This window comes from Ascaphus truei, chromosome 15, assembly GCF_040206685.1.
Source record: "Ascaphus truei isolate aAscTru1 chromosome 15, aAscTru1.hap1, whole genome shotgun sequence".
Taxonomy (NCBI): Eukaryota; Metazoa; Chordata; class Amphibia; order Anura; family Ascaphidae; genus Ascaphus; species Ascaphus truei.
In genome coordinates, this window is record NC_134497.1 from 38,009,566 (window position 1) to 38,026,425 (window position 16,860).

Consider the following 16,860-nt stretch of genomic DNA (forward strand, 5'->3'; position numbering starts at 1 on the left):
CTCACTTAACTGTGAATTGGAATAGTTTTGCCACAACCATTTGACCGCCGGATTAGGCGCAGACGGACTCTCCGCCACCAGCCGCATCTAATGTAAGTTTTTATTACCATTTTGGGTAGGGATTTAATTTAAGGGGTTCAGGGTAGGCGGTGTTAGGGTAAGGGCTTAAGTTGTGTGGTTGGGGGTCTTAGGATATAGGTGATTTAGGGTAGGGGGTTTAGGCACTTACCTTAGTGGCGAAGTGACCAGCGGTGGGATGAGTCGCGGCGAAACGGACGCAACCAAATGTCCTGTGAATACTGAGGTGGAGGACACGGGACACAGACTGACGTCCTCAGTGAGGGACATTAATGCAGCCGCCTATACATACTGTATGTCATGTTCCTTTAATATCTAGAGCAGGAGCAAGGGCTGACCATCTATTTCACAGGTTACAAGTTGAAATGAAAATGCACCTGAGGGGGTTAAGTGTCCCATTATTAATGACATAACCCTTTGCAGTACTGATGTAACAAGTGGTTCCACCTCACCCAGGGACCTTTCCACACTGATGGTTACACTTGCACACCTCTATGGCAGAGATTCCTGTTACACATGCGCTGGCTTTACCTCCCCACAAGCACATTTCCAGGCAAGGTGTTCATATGGGAATCTGAGGCCAAAATCTATGGTCGGGGTCCAGGAGAGACACACCCAACTTTATTTTGTATTGGTAACTAACCCAGAATTAAAAGCATTTAGCTGAGGAGGGCACGGGACTGTGTGGGGGGGGAGGGGGCAGAGAGGCACAGGACTGGGGGGGGGGGGGGGACTGGTAGCCCCTTGTTTACCTGTCGGGTTTGATTTGGGGCTTGTTCTGTTTTGGCTGGAAAGTGAGCTTTGTGTTACAAGGCAGATGTGGATGAGAACAAAAAACTGATCACGCTCGCATTATACTGTAAGGGTGCTACCTAAGGATAATGGCTTCCTAAGCAGCTGATATGGTGGAAAGGATAGAGCAATATCCTTTTTGGTGGGTACACTCCTATGTCAATCCCAGCGAGGGGTTAAGTATACCCAGTCTGTTGTCACAAACTTGTGGGTACACATGCCCATGTATCTCTCAGAGAAAAACCACACTTGGTGGAAATAGGTGACATTGGAAGATTGAAAAAAGGAGAGATGGAGACCGCACAGCCTAATGTGATGCCAAACCACACATAGTGGTGCTAGGGACTAAGGGGAAAGGAACACATCAAGATAGAGTATCCCTGGGAACAAGCACTCTTCCAGTGACATATAAATATACCATATATACACTGATTCACATTCCCTCCTCAGGGTTTGGGATTTAAGAGTGTAGTACATTCTGACCTGTGGTAGTTACCAATGTCTGCCCCTGGTCTATAGTAGACAGGAACACTAATCAGTGCCATTTACACGTGGCATTTGTATCTCTGTTCTATTTACACTTGGCACAGGATGGGTAGTATCTCTCACATCTAATAGGTTTTAACTTTTTTGTTTTTCCTTTCTACATTAAACAATGTATTATTTTATTTCATTGGAGGAAGAGTGCTTCTTCACAGTGATTCTTTCTCTTTATGTGAAATTGGAAGATTGATACAGACTATTGTAGAGACAAAAATCTACCCCATGTGGGTAAATGGGTGTGGAGGAAAAAAGCTAAGGTGCTCTCTCTAGACCAAGGATAAGTATGGGTATTATTGCTGTGATGTGTTACCCTTACATGCACATATAATCTAGTGTGGTGTAATAAAGTCTAATGTCCACTGCTCAAACCCAATAGGATCTTTCCAGGATCCTCAGACGTGGGTGAAGAAAAGTTAGGGAGCGCAGAGTCAAATATATAAAAATGAAATGGATGGGAAGGAGAAAGGTATAAATATACACACTATCTACCGATCAGTCCAAGTGTGTAATAATATACACAAGTATGTAGGATGGAGATGGTGGGGAAATATGATCTATTTACTCACAAGGCCCAGTGTGAGCATGGGAATCTTGATTGGTATCTTTTTATGTTATCTCTCAGGGTTTCCTCTATCCCTGGATCTGCAGCTTGAATCGTCAATGTGAGATTTTCACAGCGCGTCTCTGGACACGATCTCCCTCTGCTGCGCGGCTCTAATCTTCTATTTTACTGGCTACGTGAGGGGTCTGACGCGGTTTCACATAGTGGCTCAGCTGATTTCTCTCTTTTTTCACATATGCACTGCTGAGGTGAGAATCATCACTATTCATCATCCCAAGGACTGTATTTGGACTGTCACAACAGGACTGGTATTTACCCTCTTTGGCGCCGGTTAACCCCTTTTTTTCATCAGCTGATTTGGAGACTGCTATATTAACTCTTATTAAGCATACAGCGCTGACAGCTAAGACAGAGGGTCCGTTTAACTAGGTTCACCTGCCCATGTACCATATAGTATACAGGCAGTTTGACTCCCATTACAGCTAAACCTCTTTCACTTTAGAGCTCTATTCGCTATATATGAGTGATCACCGCTCGATGTGTTAAGTAATTATAGATCTCTTTTGGGCAACCCGGACTGTTACATATGTCAAGTCACCCCCCCATCCCCTGCTATCAAGTCCAATTATCTGGCAATTGATTTCTGGATCCAGTTAACCATTATTTATGGCTCATAAAAATATATAGAGCAAATCCTAAATTCCTCTACCTTAGTTAGAGATACTTAGTGGCAATTTATGGGTTAATAAAGCTCTCAATGTCACTAATTGGTCACAAATAGCAGGGAAAAGCTGTATCTAGCTGCTACCAAGTGGCAATATCAATGTTTGTTAATGGGTTCCCAGAACCAGGTGGCACTATTTAACTCCTAGCGATATACTGATTATGCCGCTATTCCCTCTGCCCAGCTGTAGGGAGCCTGATACTAAATGGCAAACTATTACTGAACAGCTCATATTGTGACTCATTACTCAAAACTAGCAGGGATTAGAAACTGTTAGTTGCTTTAGGATTTACCAATTTGCAAAATCAATATATTAATCGGTTAAACTATTGGGTTCTTGACAGCCGCACAGTCTCCTAAGACCCTTATTTCATTTTATCTATTTATTTTAATGTTTGAATTATTAATTCACCTTTGATGTATTAAAGTTATATTTCAAAAGTATCTGTGCTTGCACACCCATCTACCCACCTTGGGTAGATTTTTGTCTCTAACATAGTCTGTATCAATTTTCAAATTTCACCTATTTCCACCAGATAGGTGACAGGTGATTGGCTGAGGAGCAAGTGGTGGGCAGAGTGCTGTGATTGGACAGGCCAGAGGGAATATTTTTTTTTCCACTGGCTTCATTTATACTTTTGCAGATATATATAGGAATATCTTCTAGCATAGGTGTGTTCTTTAGGTGTTAAGTCATTACAGGTATATATATTAATTGAAATTACGGTAACTTTGGGTTTATATATTTGTTTATACTTTGCAGCTTTATTATTTAGGGGTTTAGTGGTTGGTGTTGATTTTATATATTTTATATTTATTTTTATATAGTTTTTCTGTGGTAATAACATTTGTCTTATTTTTTCCATCAATTTTGAGTGCTTTATACAAGACCTTCTTTTTCTTTCTGTGTGTTTATAATGTTTTGGGCCTTTAGCACCACCAGAGGATATTTTGTATCCCTTATTTCTGTTTTTTGTTATTTGAGACTTTTAGAATTGATTGGACTGCGGCACTATTTGTGTGTTTGTTATATATTTGGACTGTTTGAGCAGGCACTAAGAAAAGACTGCTACCTTTCCACAAAATAGTCAACCTATTTTTACCCTATTTATAACTAATACTACCTATTACACAATTACATCCTGGGCAACACCGGGTATTTCAGCTAATACCAAATATGATCAAAGAAGATCCAAACGAAGAATCCTCCACTAGATTGCACTCTATGTTAATAAATGTTGTGTCTTTGGACAGATTGTCTCACCAGTTTCACTTTCTTTAGAAATGACTACTCATAGTTACCAGATCAGCTACCCAGAATAAAAAACAATAAAACTTTATTACATCCTTAAATTGTGACCCTGTGCAATTATTTATAGTGTGTATTGTTTAAAAGAATCCCTGTTGGAGTGAAGTAGATTCTAGGCGGCCCATTTTCTGGTCTATACTACATTTTATTCATGTAAATGTTGCGCCCAACACTCCAAATCCTCATCAAATAACATATCTTAGACTCTGTTCTGTGTTCAGAGTAACTAGACTTTGACTTGAGGTACAGTAGTCGTCCGCTGCTTCCCTTAACCAGGAACTCCTATTGTCCTCTATCTCCTGCATTAGAGGCTCGGGAACATAAGGATATTCCAACCCATGAGATTGCTTATATCTCGCTACTATGGCCCTCTCAGCCCTGCTGATCCTCACTAGCTTCTCATTCCCTGCTTTGCCTGGCAGGACCCAAGACAATGGTTCTTCAGGAGCAATAACATCATATAGTATAGATGATCCCCTTGGGGTGACTATTCCCTTTTGGATTTCATCCCACCTTCTCACTAACTCCGCATGGCTTTCCTCAGCCGAGTATTCACCCACATCTCACCAATGATCAACTACATCTCCCCGCATTAATATAAATCTGGTGCGGTCTAACCACTCAGAATACCCCTCATACAACGGAGCCCAACACTTGGTACTATGCTCCAAGGACTGCTTCGTTACTGCTAACGCAGTCTCAGACTCTTCAGTCTCTCCACCAGAAGAGACACCAGATGTTGTGTTTGAACGGGTGGCCGTCCCATAACGTTTTGGCCTTCCCCTTACAATATGGGTATAAGTAGTGGGGTTCAATTTCGGGGATGTCACAGCTGGTATTACTTCCCCCCAGTCCATGGCCGACCCAGGCCGTTTCTCCGACGTGTCCCGTGACACCCCAGACCACCCTTGGCTCGATCGGGACCCCGAGGGAGACGTGATAGGGGCAGTGGCCTTGGGCAAAGGGAATGGGGAAGTGTTCTTGCGTTGCGGGATCATAATCAACAGCTTGGCTATGCCGCAACCCATGGTAACGTTGGGCAGAGCACGCTCACCATTCTTCTTGCTGCCCCGATTCTTCACCGCTTGCCGATACCTGTCCATTTCTTCCTGGTACAGACTGGTACTGATCAGCTGCGATGACCGATACATCCGGTCGGCTCCGCTGGGGCTACCGGAAGCGACGTCATCATTCTCGCGTGAGGACGCGCCATCTTGGGTGGGTTCCCCACCGGAACTTCCTCCATTTCGACGTCCAGTGCCGGATACTCAATGTCGCTTCTCAGCCTTGGTCGGGCTTTTTTCTTCGGCCGCCTCTATTGGAGCCTGTGGAAGGTAAGAGGGTATCTCACCACTCCGCTGGCTTGCGATGGGATCCTCTTCTTCCAACACGCTGGGAGTCGCCACGGCCGTGGGACTCTTCCGCTGCTCCGGCCGCACCAGCGCGTGCTGTCGGGGAATCTCTATACTCAGCTCCTCGAGATCACTGGTAAGTAGCTTTTCTTTCCTTTCAGCACCGCTGTAGTGGCCCACCGGTAGGCGCATCAACACCGATGCATGGCTTCCGTTCTCATCGTCCGACAAGGCGGACGCCGATGACGGTAAGGGTACCTCCGCAGGGGACCGAGATTGAGGTTCCAGGTTCTCGCTGCGGTTGCAGGCCTCTGCGCCATCTTTCTTAGGCACCATCGTTAGTAGCGATCCCCATTCTCCGGGATCGACCTCCTCTTTCTTAACTCTTGGCGAGGCCCCAGCCATCAGGATGGCTGTATCTCCCGCCTCCACGGCGTGTGTGTGTGGCACGAACGCTCCACGGCCCACAAGTAATGAATGCCGCACTGAGGGCATCTTGCCGTGGTGCTGGCTTCTCCGCCCGGTAGCCTGCACTGCATATTCAGGCACCGCAGTATTTCTCCATCACCTGTCTTCACTACCAGGAAGCCTCCTGGCAGGGTGTAAGGGTGTATGTCTAAGTCCACCATGACACAATTAGTAGTTGCGCTGGGTAAGGGAGACACGACACGGCACAGCAATCTCTCTTGCTCACCAGCTCTTCGCAACCGAGGGACAGGAAGCGCACATCCGGCTCCTGCCTGTCAGTTCAGTCTTCCATTTGCAGATTATAACAATTAGAATGAAGACGTGACTAAGTCACAAGATCATTCACAGAAGGTACATTTCTGGTGCACACCACAATAATTAATTTTTGTGAATACATATAGTGAAAAACCAAGGTGAGAAAGTAAAAAATGATAATAAAATGTAATTAAAACTAACACGTAGTGCTGATGTTACTGATTCCGATCGACTTGTACAATAGCAATAGTAGATGTGACTTCACAAAACTGTGAGGTATTGTTGTTTTGATGTGCCAATCACAATTATATCCTCCTGCTAGATATTCTCAAATCAAGATTTACACCTCACAGTCAATGGTAGGGAAGTCACTTAGCAATACAATTTAACTAATAAAAAGATGTCATTGCATATGACCAAATGAATATTCCATGTGCCACAATAGGATATTAGCATAGCAACCCGTGTATAACAAAGTCGCAAGAACAATCAAATAAGCAAAACACTTATCACAGAAGTGGGGATGCACAGTAAGTGAAGGGGAATCCCTGAGCAACTAAACTATCATATGAAAGCTACTTGCTCTCAAGCAGCACAGCTCTAACATCGCTGTCAACTTGAACTGAGAGTCCCTATGACTAGTGAAAGGCTGTATATATAAAATTGTTCACAACTGGCAACCAAACACTCTGTGAAGTAACTGCAAATATCTGCATAATACTTAGCTAATAGCCGCTTGGACTCTGCTCTGTTGGCGGTACACAACGCTGCTTAAGCACTCCTGCAATAGACCGGCTGTAGGGGAATCAGCTGCACCACGTGATGTGACACCACCACGTCACAATGCCCACGCCCTACGCGTTTCTCTCCAGGCGGAGCTTCGTCAGGGGCTGGTGGATGACGGGACTACACACCCAGCCGCATAAATATAGCCATTTGTAAATGCGCTGATTGTTGAGGCAATTGCAAACTGACTGCCAATCGGTAATATACTATGCATGCATAAGTCGCAGCCTGAGTGTGTATGTCCCCGATTGATGTACCGTAACACTATAATTATTGGTCAAAATTACTATTGAACAAATACAATGTTTTATTCCCAATAGAAAAATTGCAACATTCAATATAACCTGCACTATATCCTAATGCCAGTACAATACTTCAACTGGATACATACTGACCAGATTAGTGGTAGACCGTGGGGAGAGACAAGGCAAAACAATAAATCCACATTATTATTGATTGGACCACACACTAGACCATCAGGTCAGAATACCACACATAACTAATATTTACAGCTTAGTACAAGGGGAAAAAAAATAGACTAAGGATGCGCTAAAAATATGTCTATAACAAGTCTAGCAGGCTAATAGTCTAAAAAGATGGACAATTTTGATTATTTAAATAAAGGGGGTGAATGTGAAGCCTTCATTAAGGCAATGTGGATATAAAGTTTTTAAGCGATATATCCACTCAGCTTCTCTTTGCAGAAGTTTTCAATCAATATCCCCACCTCTTATAGTGTTTTTGACACGATCTATCCCTATAAATTGGAGACATCTAGGATTACCTTTGTGTGTTAAGTTGACATGGCGTGCTACTGGTGTATCGGCTTTGTTGATGACAGAATTAATATGTTCTAACACGCGTCTGCGTAGCTCGCGTATTTTTTTGCCTACATATCCGCTGCCACAAACACAATTGATAAGATAGATTATGTATAGTTATGGGGCGTGAGTCCCAAATACAGTGCTCAATCTAAGTCAGAACTTGAATAGGTGATAAAGTCCATAGAACTTTTGGGAAGTCAGCCTATGAACACAGCAAGGTATTGGACCCAGTGCTTGATGAATGCATCCACAATAACGTTATCATATGTAAAGATAAATAAGGGTTAACATACCGTTAGTTTGTAGGATTGCGCCATACATGACCCTTGTGTTGCTGCACTGTTGCCGGTCATCAAGTCTCAAAAGAAAGAGACATGCAATACTCACATAGGACTGCTTCCCTGGGTGCGTGCATCCACGCTCAATGTGCAATATAGTAGTAGAAGAGATCCGAAGATTCCAGCGGTGCACAGCTCATAGGAATGGGAGACCAGCAAGGTGTTGATTAAAAATGAGTTTTTATTGAAAAAGCATGGTATGGGGGACACACTCTGACGCGTTTCGGACTGGCGTACTGGCGTAGTCCTTAATCAGTCCAAAACGCATCAGAGTGTGTCCCCCATACCATGCTTTTTCAATAAAAACTCATTTTTAATCAACACCTTGCTGGTCTCCCATTCCTATGAGCTGTGCACCGCTGGAATCTTCGGATCTCTTCTACTACGATAAGATAGATTACATTAAAACTTTTACAATTCACAAACTGTTTTATTTCAAATTGTTTTGACTTATCGTCATTATCAAAGGTTTTTGTGGTAAGCAGGTATTGACATGCCTTACAGCTGCCACATCGGAAGCAGCCTTTCGGTGGATTGGGTAGCCATGTTTTAGATGTCTTATATTGATGATGACTATGCACCAAGTCATCTTTCAGGTTTTTAGACCTCCTACTAGTGATGCTTGCAGTATCATTAAGTACAGAGGCTAGGTCACTAATCTTAAAATATGCCAATATTTAGAGAATATCCGTTTTACATCATGCCATCTTTGACTATAGGTGCCAATACATCTTATTTGTGTATATTTTGCTTTTATATTGGAAACAAGTAGAGAGTCCCTATCACATTGCAGTACCCTGTTGTATGCCCTGTGTAGATTTTTCAAGGAATAGCCTATATCCAGGAACCTATTTTTAAGATCTTGAGATTGTAATTTAAAATCTTGCAAGGTTGAGCAATTGCGTCTTAAGCGCAAATACTGCCTTGTTGGTATCCCACGGATTCGGGAATCTGGATGCTGACTCTTGGCTAATAGCAGATTATTGGTGGAGGTAGGTTTTCTAAACACTGTAGTTTGGATCTTGTTTGAAGGATCTATAGTTATATTCAGATCCAAAAACGTGACCTTTGATTGACTATATTCTGAAGTCAAACGTAAATTCAAAGTATTGATATTTAACTGCCCAATGAAATCGAGCAAAATATTTTTGAGACCACTCCAAATCAGCAGGATATCGTCAATAAATCTGAGCCATAAATCTATGTACTCAGTAAATATCGCGTTCTCCTCTGTAAAGACGATAGTAGCCTCCCACCAGCCCAGGTACAAGTTCGCATAAGTTGGGGCACAAGACGTCCCCATTGCTGTACCTTGGTTCTGGTGGTAAAATAGGCCATCAAATAAAAAATAGTGTGTCAACACAAAACCAAGGAGATTCAACACAAACTTATTATGTTCCACATAGCCACAGTGTCTGGTCGATAGAAAATAATCACAGGCTTTTAAACCACTAGCATGCAGAATGTTCGTATAAAGCGATTCTACATCAAGTGTTACTAGCCATGTGTCCTTGTCAGTCGTAATACCATTTAGTCTTAACAGAGTGTCCTTCGTGTCTTTAATATAAGACGGTAATGCCAAGACAAATGGTCGTAATATTTTATCAAGGTATTTACTGATGTTCTCTGTAAGATTATTATTGCCAGACACTATTGGCCTTCCTGGTGGTCTTTCTTTATTTTTATGTATTTTTGGGAGTGTGTAGAACGTGGCTATTGTAGGTATTTTTATATGCATAAATTCATATTCCTTTTTGCCAATATGTTTGTGATCCAAACCATCCCTTAAGATTGCGTATAGCTCCAACTTAAATTTATTAGTTGGATCCCTATCCAAAAGTTGGTAGGTTTGTTTATCTTTCAAAATACGTTTATTCTCTTTAACATAGTCACTCGTGTTTAGAATTACAATGTTTCTTCCCTTATCTGAAGGTTTTATAGTAATCTGATCATTTGTCATCAGCTCATTCAGTGCTTTTTTCTCACCTTTTGTGATGTTACTTTTACTTGGATATCGTGGTTTCATTTTTTCCAAGTCTTTAGTCACTAAATCAGTGAAGACTTCTACTTGAGGGCATACATTCATTAGGGGTGTAAATCTACTGCGCGGTCTTAGATCTGTGAAGGGACCTTCCACTGATGTACTAACTTGTTCATTATCATTTAGGTGTGTAACAAGATCTTCCAGATGATTCTGCTCCTGGACTATCATATCCCTTTGTTCTAATTGTCTTTTCTTGTTCTTAATATGAAATTTATGCAAAAGCAATTTCCGGGAGAAGAGGTGTAGATCTTTTATCCAATCAAAGAGTTTAAAATCACTCGAGGGTGAAAATGATAAACCTTTTTCCAGAATGGATACAGTATATGTGTGGAAGATAAATCTAGATCTGACAAATTGAATATCTTCAACTTGTCAGTGACTGGTGATATGGTTTTCGTGTTCTGCCTCTTCTCTCTCTTAGTTGTCTTTTTTCCCCTTCTTGTGGATTTTTTATTGTGTTCTTTCTAAAAAAAACGTCTCTATCAGACATAGGCTGCAGTCTGGTACTGATGGAGGACTGTGCAGTAGCTGCTCCAAGCTGCTCACTGCCGCCCGAGTTAGATTCAGAGTTCTCTATTTCTGAAGAAGAGTAGTTAATGGTTTTGGGTTTTGTTTTACGAAATTGTTTATAGCTATACACTTTGTCTTGGCAATAGTGCTGTTTATCCCTCTGATATTTACGATGTTTCCTTTCTTTGATCTCATTCTTAAATTTCAATACATCTTTATGAAGTCTTGACTCTAACTCAATAAATTCAGCACTGCAGAAATCCTCCCAAGGGGGGTATGATCGCCGCACAGCCGCAATGAATCAATGAAGGCTGATGTGTGAATATAGACAAAGCTTTATTCTCACAGGGTGCAAGTGAATCCTCTGATGCGTTTCAGCCTGCAAGGCCTTTGTCAAAGAGTGATCCGCTTGCATAAAAGACACCCAGTTATAGTCTGTACAGATTGCCACACCCGTATACCTTGCCCAATAAACAAGCAACAGGTGCATACCATCAGACACCCAGAACCTTGATGTCAATTAAAATATGACGCAATAAAATGACCACATAATTATCATCACTATTATGTATGTATCTGATAACCCAGACAATGTGCATAATAATAAGAAAAACAAAATAATGTGTTAATGATGTGGTCATGGTTAAAAACAAAGAATTATAAAAATGCACCCAATGTGTTTTGTTAAAGCAGTAAATCCATTATGTTATTGTACTCATATACCCGATTGCATCGAATAAATTGTATACAGAGACAATGAGATATTTTCAAAACCGATATTACCCCTAAGGGGTTAAAGAAAATTGGTAACCATATAAGAGATCACATATTTACAATCAATAATACAGTCCATAATGACAATACAACATGATAAATCTATCAACACATGGTTAATGGGTTTGTTCTAAAACCTTAAGTTAATATAAGGAGGGAACAAGCAGGGGAAAGGAAGGAAGGGGGAGGGAAAGGGGTGGGGAGGGGGAAGGGAGATCCAAACTACAGTGTTTAGAAAACCTACCTCCACCAATAAACTGCTATTAGCCAAGAGTCAGCATCCAGATTCCCTAATCCGTGGGATACCAACAGGGCAGTATTTGCGCTTAAGACGCAATTGCTCAACCTTGCAAGATTTTAAATTACAATCTCAAGATCTTAAAAATAGGTTCCTGGATAGAGGCTATTCCTTGAAAAATCTACACAGGGCATACAACAGGGCACTGCAATGTGATAGGGACTCTCTACTTGTTCCCAATATAAAAGCAAAAGATACCCAAATAAGATGTATTGGCACCTATAGTCAAAGATGGCATGATGTAAAACGGATATTCTCTAAATATTGGCATATTTTAAGATCAGATAGTGACCTAGCCTCTGTTCTTAATGATACTCCAAGCATCACTAGTAGGAGGTCTAAAAACCTGAAAGATGACTTGGTGCATAGTCATCATCAATATAAGACATCTAAAATATGGCTACCCAATCCACCGAAAGGCTGCTTCCGATGTGGCAGCTGTAAGGCGTGTCAATACCGGCTTACCACAAAAACCTTTGATAATGACGATAAGTCAAAACAATTTGAAATAAGACTTTGTGAATTGTAAAAGTTTTAATGTCATCTATCTTATCAATTGTGATTGTGGCCGCACATATGTAGGCAAAACAATACGCGAGCTACGCAGATGCGTGTTAGAACATATTAATTCTGTCATCAACAAAGCCGATACACCAGTAGCACGCCATGTCAACTTAACACACAAAGGTAATCCTAGATGTCTCCAATTTATAGGGATAGATCGTGTCAAAAACATTATAAGAGGTGGGGATATTGATTGAAAACTTCTGCAAAGAGAAGCTGAGTGGATATATCACTTAAAAACTTTATATCCACATGGCCTTAATGAAGGCTTCATATTCACCCCCTTTACTTAAATAATCAAAATTGTCCATCTTTTTAGACTATTAGCCTGCTAGACTTGTTCTAGACATACTTTTAGCGCATCCTTAGTCTATTTTTTTTCCCTCTTGTACTAAGCTGAAAATATTAGTTATGTGTGGTATTCTGACCTGATGGTCTAGTGTGTGGTCCAATCAATAATAATGTGGATTTATTGTTTTTGCCTTGTCTCTCCCCACGGTCTACCACTAATCTGGTCAGTATGTATCCAGTTGAAGTATTGTACTGGCATTAGGATATAGTACAGGTTATATTGAATGTTGCAATTTTTCTATTGGGAATAAAACATTGTATTTGTTCAATAGTAATTTTGACCAATAATTATAGTGTTACATCAATCGGGGACATACACACTCAAGCTGCGACTTATGCACGCATAGTAAATTACTGATTGGCTTCACTACCATTGACTGTGAGGTGTATATCTTGATTTGAGAATATCTAGCAGGAGGATATAATTGTGATTGGCACATCAAAACGACAATACCTCACAGTTTTGTGGAGTCACATCTACTATTGCTATTATACAAGTCGATCGGAATCAGTAACATCAGCACTACGTGTTAGTTTTAATTACATTTTATTATCATTTTTTACTTTCTCACCTTGGTTTTTCACTATATGTATTCACAAAAATTAAAAATTGTTATTGTGGTGTGCACCAGAAATGTACCTTCTGTGAATGATCTTGTGACCTAGTCACATCTTCATTCTAATTGTTATAACCATTAACTATTGTACATTGGTAGCACCCATTTGTGTCATTAATAGACACTGGAAAATAATATTATTTGAAGATTATTTAATATTTAAGAGTGAGCGGTGTGATATGTCTTGTGTTCCTTCCATTTGCAGATGCAGGCACCACTCCCTCTGGTGGAGATTAGAGGAGGGTCCCACAGCTTCACGTCATGACCCAGAATTGGCTCTGAGAGGGCGCGGACACGGCTTTCGCGCCACTTCCCCGATCAGGGTGGGGTTCTCCTTTTCGCGCCACTCCCGGCCAGGTTCTTGCAAAATTATTTTCTGCACACAGCCCACGCGGTCTCCCAGGGAAGCGGGAGCCGCCATTTTGGATCGCTCTGCAATCCCTATTAGCAGCAGTTGTAACTTGAGTAGTAATCACCGCCTGGCAATCAGCTACTCCATCAGCATTCTCACACATAATCGCAATGTCCTCACAGCTATCCTCCAGGGTGGCACCCCGGGAACTCAGGCAGGACAATAAAGGCGCGGCTACAGCTTTCTCGCCACTCCACAGCAAACTTTCAAAAGTCATTTCTGCATTTTGTACCTCCGTTGTGCACACAGCACGTGCGCTTCCCCTCTCTGGTGCGAACCGCCATTTTGGACTTTCCGCACCGCGCGGGACTTCATCACTTGTCGCCATCTTTACTTTTCTTTTGCAATCGCACATGGTGCTCCTCTGCTGGGCAGTCGCCATTTCGATGCAATAAAGTATGCGAGTGCACCTCTACATGTATCTCAGTGTGTTTTCCTCAGTTGTGTTGCACTACCTCAGGCTAGGCTAACTCTTTCTGTGTATGCTGTACACGATATCATTCCAGTATTTGTGCTCTGTGGTTAGTAGTCTGGTTACTGGCTAGAAGTACTCTGGGCTTATCCCTGCAATACTTAGGGCGTAACCTACTGTTGGCTACACCTAGCCCAGACCCTCCCAGGAGTTCCTGAGCCGCGTTAACTAGGCTACCCCCTAAGGCATGGCATCCTACGACTAGCTGCCTCAAGGTGACTAGAACAGCAATAGCCCTGTCTCCAGATCTACTTTACACCATACAGGCCCTAGGGTGTGCTTTGCGAATATCCATACTACCCCTGACTACCCCTAGGTTCCCTTCCATTCCGCAGCACTTTACTGGTAGCATACATGTTCCTTTCCTCAGTTCGCCTAGCTAAAGCCTGTCCTGATGCTCTCAGCAGCGCCTCCAAAAATGTAACGTTGTTTCCCCCCCCCCCAATCTCATATTGCCCCTTACGTGAGGAAACTGTCCCAAGTTACATATAATGTAGTGTGGTGCACCTGCTGTCTTACAGGACTCCTGAGTCTCCCGCTTGATGGCATAGGGGAATACATCAGGACTGGCTCGAGAGGTTATGCTGAGAACTACTCACTTCTGGTACAGCGCCTCCATCTCTTTTAGGTCCCACGACAGCAGAGAGGAATCTCTGGAAGAGAACCCCTGGGTGCAGCTTCTCCCTGAAAGACTCCACTCTCAGGCAAGAAGGTTCTTTCAAACAGGACATTCTTTATTGGCATCTTGACTGGCAGACTGCCCATCATTGTGGCTGGTCTCTAGCCGCACATCATGAAGGTTGCCCACCTCAAGGAAGTCCCTTGACACTACTCCTAGTCAGGGCCCTAGAAGCTGTCCTTGCTCTTCCCTTTCTCTCTAATAGAGTAAGGGGAATAGTCTGCCCACCTCTCCCCTAAGGGAGGGCCACAATCCTTGCCAGAGCCCTGGCACTGTGTTGGGTCAGACAGTCACACACTGCAACACTTTCTCCTCAACACCCTAAATTCAGGAAGTGATGCGTACTATATAGCTCTAGTAAGCACCACCCCTGTGTCACTGTAAGTGGACACAGCATGATGTCACTTCCTTTGCTACACAATACACATCACAGGGGATGAGGGCAAACCTCATGATTACTCCTGGCAGACCTGCCCTTTTAACAGGAATTATTGCACAGGAGGAGAGAGGCATGTCATCCCAAAATTACACAGGTTTACCCTAACCAAGCTGTCAGGGCCCTGGCAGTTTGAGGCCCTCCCTTAGGGGAGCGGAAGGAAACCATTTCCTCATATCCCAGGGATAAGGGAAGAGCTGGGACCGCTACTGGTGGCCAGTGGCTGGGAGTGAGGTCCATGGACATCCTCAGGGTGGAAGCCCTACAAGCTGATAACTGCTGTGCTAAATACAGAGAGACCTAATAAAGACCTGTGTTTTACCATACTTCTGTTCTGAGAGTGAAGTCTATTGGGAAGAAGGTAACGAGATTCTACTGCAGAGACTTCTCCCCATACAACAGAACAAAGAAAACCTGGGCGCTCCCTCTGTGGAGAGTATAAAAATGGGATAAAATATAAAAAAGTTTTTTTACAACCTTGAAACTGTTGCACAAGGGTCCCCTCAATGGTCTCGTCTCTCCTATGACTCTGACCCCTAAAGGATCTATCCAGGATCCTTGTGAGTACAGGGAAAGAAGGGGGAGCACAGATAGAGGTATAACGTCGTGTGATAAAATGATATAATTGTATAGTGGTAAAGTGAAATAAGGCGCAAACAAATAAAAAGTGAACACTAATAATAAGTGACTAATCAAAATCTTAAATAGGTGATAATGTGATAAAATTTAAATGAATACAGCTTCACCCCCTGCTCTTGAACCCACTTGGAAGGGGTAGTCTTCACTCTTCCCCCACAGTACCAGCAAAACACACAAAATCCACGGGGAGCATGGGGAGGAAACAAAAATAAATTTAAGTGCAGCAAAAAATGGCAACGTGGAAAAAAGCCGTCAAATGACTTGGCTCTAATGAATTGACTACTTACAAGATGTAAGAGTCAAATAGGCAGGGTTGACTCAAACAGTCACAGGTAAGTGGATGATGCAGTTGTCATCAGAGTGGATCGGGTCCCCAGGATCACGTACCCCAATGTTGAGAGAAAAACTGGCATAGCACAGATCACTCGAGATAAAATAGCTTTATAACAATAAAATATTATACTCACATTCTAACAATAAAATACGGGCATATCACACTGCATTAGTTTAGGAAGATTTTAGCCAGCTGGCTCACCGTCCTGCAACGTTCCCCCACTCCTCCGCCTCAGCCCCTTGTCAGCTGTTTCTCTGCTCCGACTGGCGTCTGACGTCACTTCTGGGTTCGTCGCGCGGTGAGTGCTGGATCCTCCTGTAACTTCTCTGCTGTATGCTCCGGTCTGAATGAAAACTTCCACTCTGAGGAAGAAAGCAGTTGCTTTTGAAACGCGTAGGTGGGTGGGTGGTCTTCGTCTACACAGCTGCCTCCACAACATCTACTATACTGCCTGGACCCACTCCACAGATACCCTGCTATTGCGGTCTCTGGTAGCGACGGCTGCACTACAAATCTGGCTGCACATTCCATTGCTGGGCTGCAGATATCGGCGCGGATCCTGCCACCAAGTGGTACACGTGACGTGGCGTGACGGCGGCTTCTCCAGCGCACACCAGCCGGCATACTTGAGGTGCAGAGACCCACGGCAGCACAAGCAGGAAGGGGATTCCCCTGGAGCGCCGGTCGGACACCAGAGCA